Below are 20,589 nucleotides of genomic sequence, written 5' to 3'. Positions count from 1 at the left end.
AATGCCACGAAGATTAAACATCAGTATATGAATGTTGAATGGGTACATGTAAAGCCTCTCCAATGGTTTTCTATCAGTCAACTAATGGTTTTCTAGCGGCGATCAATCTCGGATCCCTAACGCAGCAGCTGCATATTCCACGACCTAAACCCTAATTAGGCACTAAAATGAAAATGTGTTCCCAAACAAAAGGGTCATATCTTATAATGAGGAACCTGCTACACGTCTCAAGAACTACATACAAGTACCCTGAAATCTACCTTCTTTACACGGTCAGTTCACGCATAGCAAGTTGCACCTTTTTTTTTTTTTTTGCTCAGTCTATAAAGAGATACTAGATTTGTGCCCGTTCTATGCACCGGGCATTTTTTTTCTTCATTTGGTGTGCGCGGGGTTTCGTCCCGCCCGTGGCGATGTATTTTTGATTTGGTGTGTCCCGTCCCGTTGAGACGTATTTTTGATTTGTTGTGTCTGGGAAAATACATTAAGTAGATGGAAAATATATGTAGATTTTATTTACTTTTTTCCTTTCAACTTGGTGTGTGCGGGGCTTCGCCCCATCCCGTGGCAATGCATTTTCGATTTGGTGTGCGGAGGCTTTGCCCCGTCCCGTGGAGATGTATTTTTGATTTGGTGTGGTGGGACAAATACATTAAATAAGTGGAGAATATGTGCAAATTTTATTTATTTTTTCTTTTTATTTTCGGAGAAAATATATGGATTTTTTTCCCCTTTATATATTAATTTGCCAATCAGTACCTTTTTCTAATTTGTTCAAGCTGGTGTTTTGTTTAAAAATAAATAAAATAAAAAATGATTTGTTCAATCAAAAGCCACGAAGATTAAACATCAGTATATGAATGTTGAATGGGTACATGTAAAGCCTCTCCAATGGTTTTCTATCAGTCAACTAATGGTTTTCTAGCGGCGATCAATCTCGGATCCGTAATGCAGCAGCTGCATATTCCACGACCTAAACCCTAATTAGGCACTAAAATGAAAATGTGTTCCCAAACAAAAGGGTCATATCTTATAATGAGGAACCTGATACACGTCTCAAGAACTATATACAAGTACCCTGAAATCTACCTTCTTTACACGGTCAGTTCACGCATAGCAAGTGGCACCTTTTTTTTTTGCTCAGTCTATAAAGCGATACTAGATTTGCGCCCGTGCTATGCACCGGGCAATTTTTTTCTTAGTTTGGTGTGCGCGGGGTTTCGCCCCGCCCGTGGCGATGTATTCATGATTTGGTGTGTCCCGCCCCGTTGAGACGTATTTTTGATTTGTTGTGTTTGGGAAAATACATTAAATAGATTGAAAATATATGCAGATTTTATTTACTTTTTTCCTTTCAACTTGGTGTGCGCGGGGCTTCGTCCCGTCCCGTGGCAATGCATGTTCGATTTGGTGTGCGGAGGCTTTGCCCTACCCCGTGGAGATGTATTTTTGATTTGGTATGGTGGGGCAAATACATTAAATAAGTGGAGAATATGTGCAAATTTTATTTATTTTTTCTTTTTATTTTCGGAGAAAATATATGGGTTTTTTTCTCCTTTATATATTAATTTGAAAAAAAATAGTCCTAATATAAAAATTATTCAATTTCCAAAACCAAATTTGGACTTCCATAAAATCCAAACACGGTAAGTTATATTTTCCTTTTAGATTTGTAATTTTAGTCTAATCATATGGTTCCCAAGTGTCCTCATCTAAATATTGTTACTTCATGAATTCCAAATTTAATTTGGTTTCCTTTTTTAATATTTTTCCTAATCTTTTTAAACCAATCATATGTTGGCAAGTGTCCTCATCAAAATACTTGTTTCACAAAACTCAAAAAAGACCTATTTCGGCCAATAGGAAACGAGGATTTCCTCACCATTCAACATGAGAGCTTTATTTATCTAAGCCTTTAAGTCTTTAGATATTAATAGGAAGGAAAAATGTACACAGCCGCAACACAACTAAGCCACCAAGCAAGCGGAAAAACAAAACAAGACAAGAAAAACCCAAAAAGAAAAAAAATTAATTAAGGAGGATAAAAAAACATCATCTTCCAGATATAAATAGCCTCATAAATATTAGTACCAGACAGGGAAGGGAGACATCTTAGCCCAAATGACGGAGGTGATTTGGGACTCAACTATAATCGCCTCCACATTACGCTTTTAACCATTGAAGTTTCTCACATTTCTTTCAATCCAAAGGTTCCAACAAATACTAGCAGGAAGGCGCTTTAGTATATGGACCTCCACACCCTCGGTGCCAATTTTCTTTGATTTTTTTTGCATTTGAAGGCTGAGTTGAACTTATTAAAGAAAATAGTACTGTAAAACGGAAACCCTTCCAAAATAACACAAGCAAATAAAATTTACCGAGATTTAAATTCGGATCAAAATTGATACATAGATAATAATACACTGTCAATAACACGCACATGTATATATAGTTCGTTTTATGTTATGGAATGATAGATTTACCGGAGGGAAATTTCGAGTCGAGATTTAATGGTAGTTTGACAGCCCTTTTGTCTCTGGGATAGAAAACAAAATGAGCTCTCCTACTTTTCTCACTTGATGGTTCTCGTAGAGATTTGGAATTTAACATATATTTTTTTCCACTTCTTTTGGGGACACATATATATGTCATATTAATAACAAATTAACCAAAAACACTATTTTGAATTGCACAAAACGCGAAACGTAATGACGTTTTTTATTATCTAGCACGCGAATCGGATTCCCATTCATTTGGATTCGACGCATCTTCTGACAGAACCATGAAATATGGCTTGGAAAAAACATGAATAATCCCAACTTGGAAGACATTAAACTCGACCTTCCATACTTTTTTTAAGCTTGGAATAGCGTGGATTCCACCATAAGACTTGCTATATATATATATTTCAGTAAAATTCTCTGCTTTTTTTGTTCAGTGTATATTGTGCAATGATAGACTTACTGGAGGGAAATTTCGAGTCAAGATCTAATGATAGTTTGACAACTCTTTTGCCGCTGGGATAGATAACAAAATGAGCCCAGCTATTTTTCTCACTCCGGATAATCGGTCGGTATACAAATTATTTCCTCATATTATTCGTCGGTTGTTGGCTGGTCAATAATCATTATTATTTCATACGATATGAAAATATTAAAATGAATGCGATTTTGGGAAAGCTAAATATCTTTCTTACTACAAGCCTACAAGGCTTAAAGAGAAAAAATATCATTCAAATGAATATCTTTCGTATCTTCCCATTTTGGGAATGCTGTCATCGAGCAAAGCAACATGATGCCATACATATTGATTGAGTCAGAGCATGGATCAAAAGTGTAATGGCGTAAACCGCACAGTAGGATAATAAAAAATAATGGAATCTAAAATTGCTCGCTCGAGTCGATGATAGTGGACTTTCACATCTTATTTTCTGGACGTCAGGATCATGATTTTAGGAGGGATATAGGATAAAATAAATCATTTCACATGTATCACAAGTAACAACAAATAGTTCTGATCGATCTCCATTGGTGTGAGCGTCTGAGCATGTGGGTTTGATATCTAATATTCAGGAACTCAAGCAGGATGATTTGTTTCCGCTTTCTCTTTTCCCCCTTGATTGCAGATGGCATCAATGTTTATTCAACATAGGGTTTGAAGATTATGTAATTTCTCTCCCGGTTAGATGTCCGAATATTTTTTTTTTAGAGTCCCACATCGTGGAAACTATTTCGAATAGGCACTGTTTTGATTTATGTTCCTGGAGTTTGTAATAATGCCGTGGATAAGTTAGCCCAGAAAATTTGTAATTTCGCTAGATTGTTATTTGGCACTCCTACTAGTGTTATTGTTAACGAACTCTTGCAGGTAGGGCTGAACATGGTGTCGGTTAACCGTTGGAAACCGACCGAACCAGACCAATAAGCAAGAAACCGAACCAAACCATTTAGATTTGGATTGGTTTGGTAAAAATGTTGAAAAACCGACATTACTGGTTTGGTTTTGGTTTGACCTGAAAACCGAACCAAAAATCATTGGGGAACCGATTAATTTTTAAACTTAGTTTTTACCATCGATTTAAAAGTATTAGATTCAACCCATTGATTTAGAGGATAAATAGAAACCCTAAATCTAATATTTCATTATGATGCTCTCCCTCTTTCTCTTTCTACGCCTCCCTTCTCCACCCCCAACAACAGCTGCTGTTACTCGACTTTTTTCTTCCCGTCTTCCTTCTTTTTTATTTGTCAATAACTAAATTAAGATATATTATATATCTTCTTTTGATCTCTAGAATTAGAGTAAGCTTACACTATTCTTGATTTTTTTTTTGTCTGTATATTTGTGTAAACCAATACTATCGGCAACTACGATTTTTTTATCTGTAAATTTGTGTATTTTTTTTTGGTTTGACATAATTATTGGTTAACCAAAAACCACTGGGACAAACCGAAACCAACTGGAACCATTTGGAAACCGAACCAATGGTTAATGGATTGGTTTGGTTTAGATTTTTAGAAACCAATAATATTGGTTTCGGTTTTGGTTTGGCTAGAAACCGAACCAAAACCGACCATGAACAGCCCTACTTGCAGGACAATGTACCTGGTTTTTTTAGCATAAAAAAAGAAAGAAAGAAAGAAAGAGCCATCTTCAAGAGAATCTCCAATGCTAGGGGTGAAAGTCTTATTAAAGACATGATTCATAGGATTTAACACATTTTTAATCAAAAATTTATCTCCAATGCCAGGATGGATGTCAATAAAAGATGATGGCATGGCTGCCATCTCACATGAAAGGCTAAAGCAGGTGTCATATCTTCACTTTTTCTATGATCCTAGGTTTATTGACACATCATCAATTCTTTATTCCAAAATTAATTTTTCTTAATTTTTAAGGTAGTAAGACCTTGGCATTGGAGATGAAATTTTAGGTAGAAAGTCTGACTTTAACTTGTTCTAGCTACATAGGAATTACCCACAACAAAAATGTATTAATAATACCTCGGACACCGGCACTCTGAATAAAGATGCAGGCCAGTAAGTCGATCCCATAAATATGTATGCACGCGTAGTATCTAATTTATTAACTAGTAGTCTGTGGATACGAATTATTGCATCGCCATAATTAGGAAAGTTGAGTGTGAACACACAGATCAATGTCATCTGAGTATTCACAAATAATGCGCGCAGACTCATGACAATACAGTAAATAGGCTGCGCTTGAGGGGAATGGATTGGTTATGTCGAATCCTTGACTCAGAGTTCTAATACTCTTCCTCGTCTCATCAACTACAATCATTGTTCTTAGCTCATCCAATAAGATAAATAGTGGACGAAGTATAAAATGTACGAACATGATATACCATAAGTAACGAATTGAACATATAAAATATAAATGTATGAACATGGACGAAACGATTAACTTATATGATTCTCACTCAGATCTCTGTCTCCGGGATTGAGTTTTTCATTATATGTGTGAGGGTTACAGAAATAGTCGACTGACTTTGACACCAATATAAGCCTGCGTAGCAGGAGGAACTTCGCTTACACTTTCTCTATCTCTTTGTCTCTCTCCTATATCTCTTCTCAATGTTTTTCGCCCCCTCTTCACTTGGGAGAGAGGGGTATTTATAGGATGGTTACGTGGGGTCCACTTATGAAGCTCGTTATAACCTTATCCTCTTGTGTCTTGTGCCGCTTACGCAGAGGTTTTCGTGTTCTCGGTTCTCTCTGCGTGTTCCGTTTGAATATTCATTGTTATCTGCGCTTCCTCCACAGGCTGACTGACACGTATGTTGTTTGAGAGTATTTAATGCGGGTAGTTGAGATGTCTGTCCGCGGTAGATAGCTGTCCTCTGCCCCTGTCTTGTCTGCGTCAGTCTAACTATCCCCAGCCGTAAGATCTTTCTGGGGATATGATAAAGTGACTCTTGGGTTATCCTCCAGTGCTTCGCAGTGTTCTAGTGTTTCTGTCTCCTCGATCCTCTACCGTTGGATCTGGTGGGTGGCGACACTATCTTGACAAGGCGCGTCTCTTGGCTGTCCACGTGTGATATCATATCTTGATGCTCTCATCCGCATGTCCTCCACGTGTGTCTTTGTGGACACGTGGCGGAAGATGAAATGTGTACCTACAATTTGCCCCTTTTCATCCTACTGGGCGGTTAGTCGAAGTGAGAAGAAAAAACGTGTTACTCTCTTCATCTTCTCTTTATTATTTTCCTAGATTTTAGGCATGTTCCCCACTATTTGCAATAACTTCTTCTTGGGTAGTGGGGCGGTTTTTTTTCTCTTTGTTACTCTGTTCATCTTCTCTTTATTATTTTCCTAAATTTTAGGGCACGTTCCCCACTATTTGCTATAACTTCTTCTTGGGTAGTGGGGGGGGGGGGTTTATTTCTCTTTGTATATATATATGAGAAGGAATATGAAAATTCTCTAGTCATAAATTTCATTCCTTCTCTTTCCTCATAACTTTTATTTTTTGTTTTCTTCTTTTGTTTCCTTGTTATTAATTGTTGTTGCTGCTACTGTTGTTTTTGTCTTTGTTGTTGCAGCTGTTGTAGTTCCTCGAAGCTTTTCTGTTGTTGTTGTTGTTGTTCCTCGAAGCTTTCTGTTGTTGCTGTTGTTGTTCCTCGAAGCTTTCTGCTGCTGCTGTTGTTCGTCGAGGCTTTTTTCACGACCCTGATTTTTTCTTTATAGGTAAGTGGTTCTACTGTGTTTGATTATCTTTTGAAAAATATGTTCGTTTTCTGTTGTTGCTAAATGTGTTTGTATGAAGAACATATATATAGATGTGTGTATGATTGCCCCTGTTCGTCATTACAAACAGTAATGATATCTTCCTTCGTGCATGGTTGCCCCTATTTGTTATTTCCCCTTTTTATTTAGGTTTTGTTCTTATTTTCCATCTGGTTCATGATTATGAAGAACTGATGAAATTGGGTTTTTTTATTTTCGTTTTGTCTCCGCGGAAATCTGAAACTTGTTTGTGTACTACGCAGACATGGCTGACCATCCGCGGGTTTCTTATCAAACTCCACCGCCTAGTCCGCGTAGATCTCCTCCGCGTAGGGATCCTGATGTTTCTCCGCCTGGTGGAGGTTCGTCTAAATCTTCCCAAGGTGATGCCCGCGTTCATAGGGTTTCGTCTTCTTCTGGTCAGAGGCGCTTAACTTCTAAGAGGGGTGAGTCGCATAGAGGGAATACGCAGAAGGGGGACCGGCCAAAAGAGGCTCCTGGCTCCCGGTATGTGTTTCTCGTCCCTTAGTTAATCCGCGTGATGATCCTAAGAGAACGCGGGATGTCCTACCTCTTCGGTCAGTGGCGCCTCCTTCCGCGTCTCATCAACATCCTCTACCTCCCCCTCCAGTGTCTCAACCCAAGGGGAGGTCTTCGAAAGAAATGGTTTCAAAAACTGATGCATCTAAGGTTCATCCTAAGAGAAAAGCTTCCGATGGAAACCCTTCGAAGGATTTTGCGCCTGATCCCGTGGAGGAGGAGGATATTTCTCAGGAGATACGCAGTGTCGCTGTTGGGGAGAAGAAAGTCACCTTCAAACATATTGATATGGAGGTTTTCAAGGAAAAGCATGGTCTTCAGCTATTCGATGTTCGTTTTTACGCTGCTGATGATGATATTACTTATGAGATGATATCGACGTATAAGTTTGATGAATTTCATCTGCTGACCACGGTGGGGGCCTTTAAAGCGGGTCTTATGTTGCCTTTGTACAAGTCTGGGGATTCTTTTTATTATGATGTGTTGGCTGGTCGAGAGGGTTCTTCGAAGAACACACATTGTCGCTCTATTTCCCAACTTCATGGGAATTATCTTCGTGCACTGAGGGAGTGTTATCTTCGGAGGCAAGGAGAAACAATGATGACTCTTTATGTTCCCAATCCTGAGGAAAGGGAGTGGTATACGCCTGAGAATTTTAACAAGTCTTTCGGTGACTATGTTAACAGTAGGAATCGTAAACCGTGGAGTGTGAGTCTTCGGAATATTGTCGTTCCTCGTGGTGAGATCCGCCTTCTGAGTGAAGTAAGTGGTGCTAAGGTGAAGTACGTCCCGGGTACAGAGAATTCTACTAACAAACTGGTGTTTCCTACTCGTGAGCGGATCATGCGTGATCATGACTATGAATGACACGCAACTGTTATTGAGGTTGTTGGTCCCTGGGCTTGGGGGTGGGTTCCAGGTCCGCAAGGATGGCGTCCTACCGCAGATAGCCAGATACGTGCGACTCCTCCTGCTCGTTATGGGAATTTCCGTCCTTGGAACTTGAATTTTGAGGGAATGAATTTCCAATATGCCCTCGATGTTGTTGATGGAGATGACGAAGAGAGTTCCGATGCTGATCTTCAGGCGAAGAATGCTGCGGTTGTCAAGGTAAGATTTCCATATGCCTTGTCCTTTAGTTGAGGCAGTTTTAATTCTTTTCAAAGTTAGGGATTTTTATTCTTGTGCCTTGTCTATTTAGGCGACGAAGAAGAGGAGAATAAATCCCAAGCAGTCCACCACCACAACAATCGAGGAGGCGGAGGTTTATGAAGAAGTTAACAGTCCTGTGACTGAGCTTGGAGGATATAGAAGAGCGTACTGATACATCCCCTCCAGGTCATGATGATGAAGAATTTTTTGAAGGGAATACTACCGCTGGTGGCAGCGGTATTGGTGGTGAAATTAATCCCGCAGGGTGTCATGATGCTGGTGCCGAAGCTAATCCTGCGGGTTGCAGTGATGCTGGTGATGATAGCACTGGCCTTGGTGATGAGGGTGTTGGTGGTGAAATTCCTGCTATGTCTCAGGAGTTTTCCTTTGGTCGAATTTATTCTGCGGAGGATGTTTTGACATAAACGCTGCCCTGGGCCTGGCTTCTGAGTTCAACCTGCTTTCCCCAACGATGATTGGGATGTGCTTGGTAACTAACAAGGCGGACGGAAAGGGAAGGGAGTCGTGGATGCTAGTGATGTTCCAGAGGGGAGCGGTGCTAGAGACCTTCCAGATTTGGACGCGGGTAGCCTCGAACTCTTCGGGTGCTAAATTCACGGACATGGGTAAGGCCTCGGTTGGGTCTTCTGGAGATGATTTTCCTCAGTCACTGATCCTGAGGGTGATGATGCCATCTTAGCTTGGTTTAAAAGAAGAACTTGATGTTCGTACCCAATCCAGCTCCTGTGGTGGAGGGTGAGAAGAAATCTGATGCCTATACCCGTAAGATGATGCAATTGTCTCCCGAGGACCAGGTTGCAGAAGCGTGGGATAAGAATCTTCGGGCCTCGGAGGCTGCTCTAGTAGTCGACGCTCCCTCGACTGTTGCTGATATGATGGCGTTGGCTGATGGGTATCAGTATGGATTTCCCCAACAACGGATGTTAGAGGTGAGTTCTCTTATCATTTTGCCTGTGTATCATTTTTAGCAATTTTTAGAGTCAGGGTGTTCTAATCTTCTGATTCGCAGATGATGAGGAGTGAGCATTGCAATCACATGTTGTACCAGTTTTTTAAGGCCAAATCCCTTAAGTTGGAGGCTAAGCTTCGTCTTCGGGAAGAGGAGCTTACTGCGGCTGAGACTGTCATTGCTGATAGGGATAGGGAGATATGTGAGTTGAAGAGTCTCCTCAAGGCTAAGGAGCAACAAGGCAAGGAGGAGGAGAAGCTTCGTGGATCTTGCTATGGTCGTAGTGAGTTGGAGGAGGCCAAGAAAATTCTTCGGCTGTTACAGGTTTGATTATCTGTTCTCTTCCTTGCTGTTGTCCTTTACCGTAATTAGTGTTCTGTCTGAGTCTCCCTCCCCCACCCTATCTTCAGTGGGTGGAGTTCCTGAGTTAGTATGGCTTCGGAAAGAGCGGCAGCGTCAGAAATCTCGCATCGCAGAGTTGGTAGAGAAGATAAAGAGCGAGGCTGATAAGTGGAATGCTCGTGCCGATGAACATAATGCTCTGGCAGAGGAGTGGCGGGTCAGACGAGTCCAAATGATTGATTTGCAGAACCAATATAACAATGATCGTCGTTTGTTTGATGGAACGTTGTTGTGGACGCGTGATAATCTTCGTGAATCCCGAGAACAGGTCTCATCATTGGAAGCTAAAATCAATCTCTTGGAAGAAGAATTGCGTCAAGCTCGTTCTTCTCAGTCTTCTGATGTTAAAGATTACCTTCAGCGTCTTGCTAGGGAGAGAGATGACGTTAGGGCTGAGGCTGGTGCTCTTAGCAAAGCTTTAGCTGCGTCTAGGGCTTATGTGGTACGCCAAACTGAGGCTGAGAGAAATCTTGAAGTAAATATGTATCGGCTCAACAAGGGTTTGGAGGGTTTAAACAATGAGGTCAATCATCTTCGTCACTTGGATTCAATGAAACAGGTATAATTAGATGCGAGTCAGTACGCCCTTTCAACCCTTCAAGCGGATTATAAGAAGTTGTCAGATGAGTATGATTTTCTTGGTGAAGCCTGTGATGCTGCTGTTAACGAATATGAAATAGCTTCGGCGAGAGTCGAAGGTATATGCTTATATTATCGAGTGTGATTCTGTAATTTCCCGGACCTAACCATCTGCATTTTTCTTTTCCTTGCAGAGCTCGAGGGACAGCTTCGCACTGCAAATGAAGAGCTTGCGGAGGCTCAATCTCAATTAGTGCATCAGGAAAGTCAGATTAATTATCATAAAGGTTTAGCTACCGCAAGAGACGAGGCTGCCCAAGCCGCTTCGAAGGAAGTGAGTCGCCTTTCCTCGTTGTTTTCAAAGGCTGAGATGATGAATATTGTTATTGCTTACAAGGCTCGGTGTCAACTAGTGGAAGAGACTAACAAAATTCTGGATAGCATCGAGTATGATCTTAAGACCGAGCATGGCCTTATCAAGAGCTATCCGCGCTGTGAGAAACCCCCGCCCCCTACATCTGGTTCTTCAGTGCCTTCCTCGGGTGGGAGCGTACCTTCAACGCAGAAGGGGAAGATTGCTAGACCTGATGGTGGGGTTGAACCATCCAAGTAGATTTTTGTAGAAAGTTGATCTTTGTTAATTATGAGGCTTCGTGAGATTCCTTTTGTATTTTCTTGTTTCCGCGTATCATTGCCAAGCCTGTAATAAACTTTTAATGAATTGATCATTGTTATGGTTAATTTGGAATATAACTGAATGTAATCAGGGATAGTGAAGTGTTTGGGTGCGAACCCGAAGATATGTGTATCTTCGTGAACGTCTTGAGACTTGTCACCCCGCTGGCTAATCCTGGGCATAGGATTCCCAGACGGTGGGGGTCGGGGTAGCGTTCTAGGATATGAGTTGTTTGGAATGTACGTTCATTCCGTCAACCCGCTGCCATAAGTGTAAATGAAGTGTTTGAGTGCAAACCCGAAGATATGTGTATCTTTAGGAACGTCTTGAGACCTGTCACCCCGCTGGCTAATCCTGGGCCAGAGGATTCCCAGATGGTGGGGGTCGGGGCAGCGTTCTAGGATATGAGTTGTTTGGAATGTACGTTCATTCCGTCAACCCGCTGCCATAAGATTGGTTGGGTATCTCTTTCTGCTGTATGCCTTCCCCATGGTCCTACACTTACAGACGCTGATAGGGGAGTCCCGAGAGATTGTAGGTGACTAATTTCCCCAAGTAAAATAGAACAACAATTAACACCAGTGTTTACGTGGTTCGACAGCAGAGTGTCTACGTCCACGGGTGAAAGAGGGTTAAAGTGTCTATTCAGTTTGTTGAGTTACATTTAAAATAATTCCATCGATGGAACCTCTGAGGTAGCAAATAGTAAAAAACAGGAGGATGAAGTATTGACGCGGAGGCTGTATTTACAGGTGTAGGGTTCTCGTGAGGTGTTATATTTACACGCAGTCGTCTTGTTACTATGTTGCTCCATGTATTAACTATTTTTTGCCAAAAGTTTGCTTGATTGATAGGTTAAGGTTTACTATTCCTCTCTCAGAGATAGAAACATGTCGATCGCCAGCGTCGTTTTCTTATTCTGGCGCTCTTCACGCAGATGCAGGTCTGCGTTACCCTCTATGGGTAGTATGGATTGAGATATTTTGCATTCCATGGGTGTTTGAGGATCTCCCCTTTTAGGTTGCGCAGATAATAAGACCCATTTCCTGCAACATCATGTATGACGAAGGGTCCCCCCCATGTTGGTGCTAATTTGCCCCACTTCTTTTCTCGTTGGTATTGGGGAATGGTCCTCAGCACATACTGCCCCTTCTACGAAATTTCTAAGCTTAACCCTCTTATTATACTCCCTTGCTAGTTTCCTTTGATAGTTTTCCATTTTTTGTAGTGTTGCCTCCCTCCTCTATTCTAGATCATCCAACCTTTCCAACATCATGTCCGCTGTGAGGTTCTTTTCCCATGCTTCAGTCTTCGTAGTTGGCATGATTATTTCTGTTGGGATAATAGCTTCGGCTGAGTAAGAATGGGGATTCTCCCGTGGCTGATCTTCGAGTTGTCCTATAAGCCCACAAAACGTTGTGTAGTTGCTCACACCAACGCTTCTTGTATTCGTCCAACTGCTTTTTGAGGATGAGTGCGAGGGTTTTGTTTGTGGCTTCAGCCTGACCATTGCTTTGAGGGTAAATTAGTGTTGCCTTGTTCTTTTAATTTTGACAGTATCGCAGAGTAAGTCGATGTTTTTTCCCTGGAATTGCTTGCCATTGTCAGATACAATCTCAGCTGGTATGCCAAACCTTCAAATGATGTTTTGAAAAATGAATGTGAAGACATCTGCGTCTCGAATCCTTGCCAGGGCTTTAGCCTCTACCCATTTGCTGAAATAGTCTGTGGCCATTATTAAGAATCTTCTCTTCCCTGATCCTTCGATTAGGGGACCCACGATGTCTGGTAGCTGGGAAAAGAGTACCTAAAACTACAACCTATGTTTTACCTACAAGTATACAGGGTCTTGATGAAGCTAGTGTGCAAGTAAGGGAAAGTCCACATGGACAAGGAGGGTGATATGTTGTTTTCTAAGTGATTTCCTAAATAATTCTAAATGACAGTGATATGGGAGGGACTAGGATCTTGAATCCACCCTTTTCCTAAGCTAAGTCCTCATAGTTCTAATAGAGTCTTGTTCCTTGTATAGATATTAGTGAAGTTCTAGCCTCATCTAACTATCTAGATGGAAGTTGAGGTTCTATGCCTGCTGCTCATCAAAGGATGGTCTTAGGAGAATGGTTCAGTGTCTCTAAGATGATCCTAATCCTAGTTCTAGCTGCCTTCTCACAATGCAACTAACTATGGGTTAACCTCTTAGATAGCTAAACAATCCTGAAGGATATTCTAATCGCAACTAAGGTGTTCCTACAAAGTACTAACTGTCTGATTAAAGTACAATTAGTCAAAGTTATGAACAACAATCTGTTAAGCATGAGTTGCAACACATTCAACATAGACATAACCTGACTACAATGGATACAAGGCATACATTGTGAAAGTAAAATGCTGACATGTTTAGATTATATTTATACACAACATTATATCACAACAAGAATTGTCTAGAATATGAACAACTTAACATCATAATTGGGGTTTCATCTAAACCCTAGACATGAAATCAGAACATAACAAACATTGTGCAAAACAATTGAAAATAACACAGTTGAGGAACTCGCTAGTCCAGTCCTCTTGGGTGAAGCTCTGGCTAGCCCAGGCATGCCCCAACACAACACACAAGCCTTCTATTTATACCCAATTTCAATTCCCCCAAAATACCTAATTTCTAAAATTAGGGTTTACAAATTAAATCAAAAATTCTTACCAACTACTTCTGATATCCACTCAATTAGCTTGACCCACGCTTCCTCTTCCTCTCCTGCTCACTCTTCTGGTACAATTGCCCTAGCTCGAGCTATTCCATCATTTTCTCTCCCAGGGTTTCAGGAACTGTGAAGAGGAGAAAGTGATAGAATAGTAGGCTAGAATGATGGGGGATTAGGTGGTAGTGACGGGGTCGAGTGTTTGGGGATTTGACGGCTCGTGGAGGGGAGTGGTGGTGGTTGAGGCGACGGAGAGGGTGGAGTTGGAAGGAGCAGAGCTCGACTGCTCGAAGGAGGAAGATAGAATTTGGGTAAGGTGCGTTTGGCTGAAGGGTATAGGTGTCAGGTGTTGTAGTGTTGAGCGGAACATCAAAATCTGATGCACATCAAAGCGAAAGCGTTGGATTATCAATTCTAGATTGATTCTAACGGCAAGATGGAAGCAGGTCTTGAGCGACCGTTGGATGCGTGACACAACGAAACTGACGGCTCAAGATGGAGTTAGGTGCTATAGTGTTTGACAGGAGCTTCAGATTTTGATGCTCTATGATGAAGCGACCGTAGGATGCTGAGATGATCCAATCTGACGGCTGAAGATGGAGGCGGATATGGAAATTGGAAATGGGTTTGGGTAAGGGTTTTGGACCTTGGGTATGCCAAGCCCATATCTTCTTTAAGAACAATTCTTCCTTGTTAAGCCCATTTCTAGCCTTTTGGTCTTGTGCACAACATTCCTCGCGGCTTCCTTGCGTAATTCCTCCCGACTTTTCACTACTTTTCTGCTCTTTTCGCTCCGCAATTCATCCAAACTTTATTTACAACCTAAAAATGCAAAATTAATTAATAAAAATATTTATTCTTGAAAACAATGAAAATACAGAATATGGGATAAAATGTAGAATTAATGCACAAAAGATGAGTTAAATGCCAAGAAAAATATATAGAAATATGCACTTTTTAGCACTCATCGAATACCCCCAAACCTGAATTTTACTTGTCCTCAAGTAAAACAAAACTAAGGAAATCCTACCTATACCACTGTCGCTGGTCTCTCGAATGCATTTAGCGTATGCACTAAGCCTTTTAAACCACTAAGTGTCCCTAGTGGACGAGTTGAAGTCTCGTGAAGGTTTGCTTAGAACGTACCTACAAAGTTCTAGGACAAAATATAAGCTCAGATTCCATGAAATGTGACATGTGCAAGACAGTAGAAGCTCACAACAAAATGGAGATGTCAATCTAGCTATCAAAGGCACAATCCTAGCACTTATAACAACTAAAGACACGTGATAAGAGTGTAAAGTGTATCTACACATGTTTCTAGAATGACCTGAAGTTATGACTACTAATCACCAAGAGATAGTTTTTAGTCTAAGAACTGAATTCTAAACCAAGCTAGCTGTCCGGCTTTACGAGAATTGTGAATGTTCACCCAATGAGTTGGTGATATTTCAGTTTACCCGCGTTATACATCGATGGCTGCACCCTTCTTGCTTATTACAAGACTATTTACAACAAAAAGATGACTCTTTACATGACTCTTATTTACATTGATTACTCTCTTTTATTTTTGGAACAAGAGAGAACTATTGTCTTTAACATGACAAAACATGGAATAAATAAATACTTGATTTTTTTTATTTTTTTTTTTGAAGAAATAACTTTGATCTTTACAACATAGTGACACTTTTGATACATGAACAAAAAGAAAAACATAATTACATCACTCTTAGCAAGAGGTGGCCCTTATCGAATGCATCCGGTCAAATTCTATGGTTGCTTTTCTTAACGTATCCTCCAACTTCTATCACAGCCAACCAAAGAACAAGCTAGTCAAGTCTCATTCAGTATTCTAAAGTGATTGGCAATCTAACTTCCTATCAAACACCTTGAAGATCGAGGCTAGACATGTATTGGTAGATTGTGCGTGTGCAAGTTTCTTATCACATGTGAATTGTGCTAGAATCAGGGTGCCTAAATATCTAGACTAAGAATCCTTATGTTTACATACATGCACAAGAGTCAACATTTCAAGGTAAATGAGCTCCATTTTTATGATTTTTTTTTTTTTTATTATTTTTTTTTCAAAAAGAAAGAGTTCTGTTTTCAATTATTGCATGCTATCGTGATATCTACTCTTTACCCCCAAACCTAAACTAAACATTGTCCTCAATGTTTCAAAAGATGAACAAAATTGTAATACAACATACGAAGAGGATCATGCTGAGTAGAGAAAAAGGAAAGAGATTACCCGATTTGACGGCGAAAGCAAGATTAGAACTCCGTTATTCAAGGCTAGAATCCAACATTTTTTAGCCGAGATCATATTGGATTAGCACAATATATACAAAAGAAACAAAAGATTTATCAAGAATATTATCTACTGGATTATATACAAGAAAATTCACCATACACTAACAATCTAAAGAGTTGAGGATCAACCCAAAGGACGGAGTGTAGACATTTCAACAGCTTCACACAATAATAATAAGAAAGAAATGCAAGTGAGGCTGTGAAACAAAGTGAGCTACCCCCAAACCTGGATTTTTCAACAGATATAATTTTGGGTACAAAATCTCGCAGTTTTGGGGGTTCATCATTCCCAAGGTCTAGCTCGAAATGAACTTTGCTAGGGACGGGCAAACATGCTAATTCCAACTTTGGCTCCTCAAAGATATTATACTTAGATGCAAAATAGTCCAAAAGGACTTGGGAAGCACACAGTTCCAAACCTAGGTTGGGCATTCTCAGAAAAATTGGTTTGACAATATTGGTACGAACCAAATCTAGGTTGGGTGGAAGGCCATCAGATTGTGACTTATGTAGGACGATAGGCACATCATTATTAATCACATCAACATCTCCTAAGTCTTATACAAGTGTCACAACATGCTCACCATGCTCACACAAATCAGAATCATCAACATCATCAGAAGAATTATTCTCATGCATCGGTAAATCAGTGGAAACATCACAACGTGACCCAGGTAGAGAATCAGACACAACAATTATATTTTCATGCATATTAGTGTCAACAGAAGATTCTATATTACCTAAGTCATCTTCATAGGACAGATGCACATGCTCAAAATCAGTATCAATATCACATGTATATGGAATACTAGAAGAAACATCATTCATGAAGGTCGAGGCAGAGAAGCCTAATGTATTTGAACCCAAAGGTTCCATAACATTTCCAGTATAGACATGTTCTTCTAACATAACATCATAATCATCATCATCATCATGATAGGGATTTTGCAATCTAGGATAATTTTCAATCCTAAGGTCGGAATTATCACAAGAATAAGACTCTAACTCATGGGGGTGACTCATACCATGTGGTGTTGTCCCTGTTTCCCTAACATATTCCCATTGATGGGTTTTCTCTGCAATCTCAGCTAAAACTTTACATGCATCATCCACAGATTTATCAAGAAATTTACCATTACACATAGACTCAACCATGGTTCGAGATTTAAAGTCTAGTCCCTCATAGAGGATGACGACAAGTCTCCACTTCTCAAATCCATGGTGCGGACATTCGCTCAACAAATCATTAAAACGTTCAAAATAGTGAAAAACAGTTTCCTCATCCAATTGGACAAAACAATTGATACTTTGACGAATAGCGATGGTCCTATGATGTGGAAAGAATTTTTTGAAAAATAGATCTGTGAGTTGGTCCCAAGTGTTGATTGATTGTGGTCTCAAACCGTAAAACCATGTTTTGGCCCTTTCCTTTAGAGAAAATGTAAACAAACGCAATTTCAGAGAGTCTTCGGACATATGATCAGGTTGCATAGTCCGACAAATTTGTTCAAACTCTCTTACATGAGTATAGGGGTTCTCAGAATCGAACCCTCGAAATGTAGGAAGTATTTGTATCATGCTTGCATTTATTTTAAAAGGGTTATTGGTTTGAGGTAAGACAATACATGATAATGGAATTTTTATTGTGGGATACATGTATTCATGGAGAGCACGAGGTTGGCCGATATTGAAAAGACACAAAGCCCACTATTTGGTTTTAATGGGTTTTCAAAAACTCCTTTTGGTTTTAATGGGATGAGGCCCAGCTAACTGGTTCAAATTTTCTGTGGGACAAGCCCAGCGAACGGCCTAGAGATTTGAGTACACGGCCCAACTAACGAGTTCAGCGAACCAAGCCCGGGAATGCACGAGGCCCAGCTGGGTATTTGATTTTTGGGCTCTCAGTTAGCCAAAATACGAGGCCTAAAAACGTTTTTGGGCTCTCAGCTGGGTATTTGATTTTTGGGCCTAAAAACGTTTTTCAAATTTTTGTTGGGTCAAGCCCACAGTTCAGTTCAAATTACAAACCCAATAGAAAATGGAAGCCCACAATTTGGGTTCTCTTAATGGGTTTAGGCTTACTCTTTAAGCACAGCCCAGCTGCTCTGATTTTGGTTGCACAGCCCAGTTGGGCTTGGTTCTCAGCAACAAGCTCAGACCAGCAACTCAACAATAGCAGAAGGAAAACAGCAGCAACACCAGAGGCTGGCTGTAGCAATGACCCAAGCACCAGCAGCAGCAGGAAGAAGTAGCAGCAGCAGCAGGGAGAAGAAGAAAGTAGCAGCACAGCTGCAGCAACAACAGCAAGAGCACCAGAGGCTCAGCACCAATTAGTAGCAGCACCAGCAGCAGAACAGGTTCAGCAGTACCTGTCACTCAACCAAGTTCTTAGTTCCAGAAGTTTCAATAACTTGAGAGCAAGATATGCAACTGCTACAAGATAAACATGGCCAGAGATGCTTGCACTACACAGCAGGTTACAGAGCTACTAAGATGCAAGAAAACAGATGATGCAGGATGAATATGCTCCTAAGTTATGCAAATTATGCAATGATATGCAAGTATGACATGACAGTATGCAATGAAGCTAAGTTACACTACACAGCAACTAAGTTACACAAAAAAAAAATAGCAAAGTAAGATAAAAATAACAACAACCACACAACGCCAAGTCCCCGGCAGCGGCGCCAAAAACTTGGTAGCTGGGAAAAGAGTACCTAAAACTACAACCTATGTTTTACCTACAAGTATACAGGGTCTTGATGAAGCTAGTGTGCAAGTAAGGGAAAGTCCACAAGGACAAGGAGGGTGATATGTTGTTTTCTAAGTGATTTCCTAAAGAATTCTAAATGGCAGTGATATGGGAGGTACTAGGATCTTGAATCCACCCTTTTCCTAATCTAAGTCCTCCTAGTTCTAATAGAGTCTTGTTCCTTGTATAGATATTAGTGAAGTTCTAGCCTCATCTAACTATCTAGATGGCAGTTGAGGTTCTATGCCTACTGCTCATCAAAGGATGGTCTTAGGAGAATGGTTCAGTGTCTCTAAGATGATCCTAATCCTAGTTCTAGCTGCCTTCTCACAATGCAACTAACTATGGATTAACCTCTTAGATAGCTAAACAATCCTGAAGGATATTCTAATCGCAACTAAGGTGTTCCTATAAAGTACTAATTATCTGATTAAAGTACAGTCAAAGTTATGAACAACAATCTGTTAAGCATGAGTTGCAACACATTCATCATAGAAATAACCTGACTACAATGGATACAACGCATACATTGTGAAAGTAAAATGCTGACATGTTTAGATTATATTTATCCACAACATTATATCACAACAAGAACACTGTCTAGAATATGAACAACTTAACATCAGAATTGGGGTTTCATCTAAACCCTAGACATGAAATCAGAACATAACAAACATTGTGCAAAACAATTGAAAATAACACAGTTGAGGAACTAGTTAGTCCAGTCCTCTTGGGTGAAGCTCTGGCTAGCCCAGGCATGCCCCAACACAACACACAAGCCTTCTATTTATACCCAATTTCAATTCCCCCAAAATACCTAATTTCTAAAATTAGGGTTTACAAATTAAATCAAAAATTCTTACCAACTACTTCTGATATCCACTCAATTAGCTTGACCCACGCTTCCTCTTCCTCTCCTGCTCACTCTTCTGGTACAATTGCCCTAGCTCGAGCTATTCCATCATTTTCTCTCCTAGGGTTTCAGGAACTGTGAAGAGGAGAAAGTGATAGAATAGTAGGCTAGAATGATGGGGGATTAGGTGGTAGTGATGGGTTCGAGTGTTTTGGGATTTGACGGCTCGTGGAGGGGAGTGGTGGTGGTTGAGGCGACGGAGAGGGTGGAGTTGGCAGGAGCAGAGCTCGACTGCTCGAATGAGGAAGATGAGAATTTGGGTAAGGTGCGTTTGGCCGAAGGGTATAGGTGTCAGGTGTTGTAGTGTTGAGCGGAACATCAAAATCTGATGCACATCAAAGCGAAAGCGTTGGATTATCAATTCTAGACTGATTCTAACGGCAAGATGGAAGCATGTCTTGAGCGACCGTTGGATGCGTGACACAACGAAACTGACGGCTCAAGATGGAGTTAGGTGCTATAGTGTTTGACAGGAGCTTCAGATTTTGATGCTCTATGATGAAGCGACCGTAGGATGCTGAGATGATCCAATCTGACGGCTGAAGATAGAGGCGGGTATGGATATTGGAAATGGGTTTGGGTAAGGGTTTTGGACCTTGGGTATGCCAAGCCCATATCTTCTTTAAGAACAATTCTTCCTTATTAAGCCAATTTCTAGCCTTTTGGTCTTGTGCACAACATTCCTCGCGGCTTCCTTGCGTAATTCCTCCCGACTTTTCACTACTTTTCTGCTCTTTTCGCTCCGCCAATTCATCCAAACTTTATTTACAACCTAAAAATGCAAAATTAATTAATAAAAATATTTATTCTTGAAAACAATGAAAATACAGAATATGGGATA

This window comes from Papaver somniferum, unplaced genomic scaffold, assembly GCF_003573695.1.
Source record: "Papaver somniferum cultivar HN1 unplaced genomic scaffold, ASM357369v1 unplaced-scaffold_10, whole genome shotgun sequence".
Lineage (NCBI taxonomy): Eukaryota > Viridiplantae > Streptophyta > Magnoliopsida > Ranunculales > Papaveraceae > Papaver > Papaver somniferum.
Note: the sequence above shows the minus strand (reverse complement) of the source record.